This window comes from Elephantulus edwardii, unplaced genomic scaffold, assembly GCF_000299155.1.
Source record: "Elephantulus edwardii isolate Elephantulus edwardi_28Jun2011 unplaced genomic scaffold, EleEdw1.0 scaffold00081, whole genome shotgun sequence".
Classification (NCBI taxonomy): domain Eukaryota; kingdom Metazoa; phylum Chordata; class Mammalia; order Macroscelidea; family Macroscelididae; genus Elephantulus; species Elephantulus edwardii.
Genome location: NW_006399831.1, coordinates 14,088,181 through 14,091,590, shown reverse-complemented (window position 1 = coordinate 14,091,590; position 3,410 = coordinate 14,088,181). Strand labels below are relative to the sequence as shown.

The 3,410-nt window shown below is 40.0% G+C and overlaps 1 pseudogene; it reads left to right on the top strand.

Annotated features, from left to right (window-relative positions):
- Positions 1-1,354: 1,354 nt before the first annotated feature.
- LOC102875673 lies at positions 1,355-3,201 on the top strand (annotated as a pseudogene).
- The last annotated feature ends 209 nt before the right edge of the window (positions 3,202-3,410 follow it).

The window sequence follows — 3,410 nt, the reverse complement described above, 5'->3', positions numbered from 1 at the left end:
ATAGAAAGTCCATGTTACCCAGCTATCCCACTACAAGGAATATGCCCCAAGGAAATTAGAACTGAGACACAAAAAGAGATTTATACACCAGTGTCCATAGCAGCATTACTCACCATTGCAAGAACACGGAAACAGCCTATATGTCCAACCACAACCAAACACATTGAGAAATTGTGGTATATTCACACAATGGAACACTATGCAGCACTCAGGAACAACTATTTTTAAAATTACTACATAATTTGCGAGAGACTGGAGAGCATTATGCTGAGTGAGCTAACTCAGCCTTATAAGGACAACTACTTCATGTTGTTCTTATGTGCCATCAAGTCACTTGCAACTCATAGTGACCCTATGTACAAAACCCCTAAATGCTACTCTATCCTGTGCCACCTTGCCATTTCCAACACACTCATTCCCATCGCCCCAATCACAGACTCGATCCATTTCATTGGGGTTCTTCCTCTTCTGGGCCGACTCTACACTCTCTCAAACATGACGTCCCTCTCCAAGGACCGGTCCCTCTGTCAGATGGAGCTTCAGAATCCTTGACTCCAAGGAGCATTCTGACTTCACCCTCTCCAGGACAAACCAGTTTGTTCTCTTAGCAGTCCATGGTGTATTCAACACTCTTCTCCAGCACCACAACTCAAAGGCATCAATTCTCTTTCTATCAACCCTATTCACTGTCCAACTCTCTGATGCATAGCATGTAATGCAAAGACTATAGCCCGGATCAGGTGCACCTTAGTCTCCAGACTGACATCATTGCTCTTCAGTACTCTTGAGAGGTCCCTCACAGCTGACTTTCCCAATGCAATTTGCCTTCTGATTTCCTGGCTGTTGTAACCAAGAGTGTTGACTGTGGAGCCAAGAAAAGTAAAACTGTTAAGTATCTCAATCTCTTAATTATCCATACTGATGTTGCCATTTGGCCCAGTGGTGAGAATCTTTGTTTTCTTGGTGTTGAACTTCAATCCATATTGAAGGCTACAGTCATTGACCTTCTGCAGCAAGCACTTCAGGTCCTCTTCAGCTTCAGCAAGCAGGGTTGTGTCATCTGCATAACACAGGTTGTTGATGATTCTTCCACCAATCCTGATGCCACATTCCTCCTCGTACAGCCCAGCATCTCGGATGATCTGTTCTGCATACAGATTGAAAAGGTATGGAGACAAAACACATCCCTGATGAACCCCCTTCTTGATTTTGAACAGTGTAGTGCAGTGTTTCCTTGCTCTGTTCTGACGACTGTCTCTTGGTTCAAGTATAGGTTTTGCATAAGCACAATCAAATGTTCTGGGATTCCCATCCTTCTCAGAGTCAGCCATAATAGAAGGATAACTCGTAAAACATGTATGGGGACCCGAGGGAGGAAGTGGTGGGAGAAAAGGGGTGAAGATGGGTAGGTGCGAAACCACAGGTTTGCACAACATGGTGGGTGGAAGAGGGGAGTGAAAGAAATAGGAAGGCTCTGGCAGGGACCTGAGAAGACAGGGTAATGATGGGCAAGGTCTAATTGTGATTAATATTATAAAACAATGTACAAGAATGATGGTATGAAACACAATGTGAATGAAGAATAGCTTGAAAAACAATGTATACGAACTTTGTAAGCAAACTAATACAAAATTTTTCAAAATCAGAACTCATAACTGATGAATTTAATTCTTTGTAAATCTATGGTTTTTAATTTTGTTTATTGATAAAGACAACTCAGAAGGGGCTCATTGGCACAGTTGCTGGTGAGGCAGAAAACTGCTGTTAAGGGAGCTGAATAAAGCAGTTATACTAGGAAAGAGCTTGGTCAGATCGCAATAAAAAGGCTAATGATAGAAAGGTTGAATACAGAGCCACACAAGGCCAAAGAAACCTTGTCCTGAGGTAGTAAAGAAATCTATCATGAAAGATTGAAAGACGCCTGTCCTGAGGGAGCCAAGTAGTTTGTTCTCAGGCTTAGAAGACTCTGTCGTGATGGGGTCAAGGAGCCTGTACTGAGGGTACCTAGATAAAAGTCAATAAAAATCCTAAATACATGCATTTTTATTACAATATTTCCATATACAATCATTTAAATGGTCAAAAGTATAAATACTATACCTGAAGCCTTTAATTAAGGGGCTTAGATTGCAGTATATGAAGAGGAGAAGTGGCATTCCTTTTTTTATGATATTTTCTGTTAGTTAGTATATCTATGATTTAGTAAAAGGCTCAAATTCCATAAACTATTTTTTCATTCCAATCATACAGAATCACATACAACTGATAAACTTTTTTCCATTTGTAAGAATTCTCCTACATACAGCAGTTCTTGAACAATTCCAAGGTCAATTTGTTTGCGATTTTAAAAGTATGGAGAAAGTAAAAGAAGCATAATTGAGCCCTTATTAGAAAGCAACTCAGTATTCACAGCATTCTAGCAACTGGTCCTAAAGACTGTATCCGGTGAAAACAAACCTTGTAAGAACTGAGATTCTATAGTCATCACATACATATAAGTTATAAATCACATCATTAGAATTCATATTTATCTTTAAGAAGTTATAACTGTTTAGTAGAATTTATTCTAGTTACTAAATGTGGTCAATTTGCCCTGTAGATTTAAAATAATTTTTTTTCTTTTGAAGTCACTGCAAAGCTTTGTATAAAAAATGTGAGTACAGACGCCGCTGTGTCAGCAGCACTCTTGTCTGCTCGGCTCGTGCCCAGCTCTGGTCAATCTCATCATGTACTTTGACATCGCTGTCAGTGATGAACCTTTATACCACCTTTAGACAGTCTCCTTCAAGCTGTTTGCAGATAAAGTTCCAAAGACAGCAGAAAACTTCTGCACTCTGAGTAGTGGGGAAAAAGGATTTGGTTACAAGGGTTCCTGCTTTCACAAAATCATTCCTGGGTTTATGTGCCAGGGTGGCAACTTCACAAATCATAATGGTACTGGTGGAAAATCTAACTACGGGAGAAGTTTGATGATGAGAACTTCAACCTGAAACACTTAGGTCCTAGCAACCTGTCCATTGCAAACGCTGAACCAAAGTTTTTTGTATATGTACTGCAAAGACTCAATGGTTGGATGATAAGCATGTAGTCTTTAGCAAGATGAACGAAGGTATGAACATTGTGGAAGCCATTGTAGAGCATTTCGGGTCCAGGAATGGAAAGACCAGCAAAATCACCATTGCTGACTGTGGAAAACTCTAAGGTGATCTGTACTTCATGTTTTCTCATAATCACCAGTCCATTCCTTCTATGTTGTTGTTAAGTACCATCAAGTCATATGACGACTCATAGTGACCCTATCAATGAAGGACCTAAACACTTGTATAACTTTCATTGTTTCTCTAGGTTCATAGAGTTTCCAGAGGCAAGCTATTTTGAAAGTGGATGCCACTCTTGTTTCCAAGCCTGTT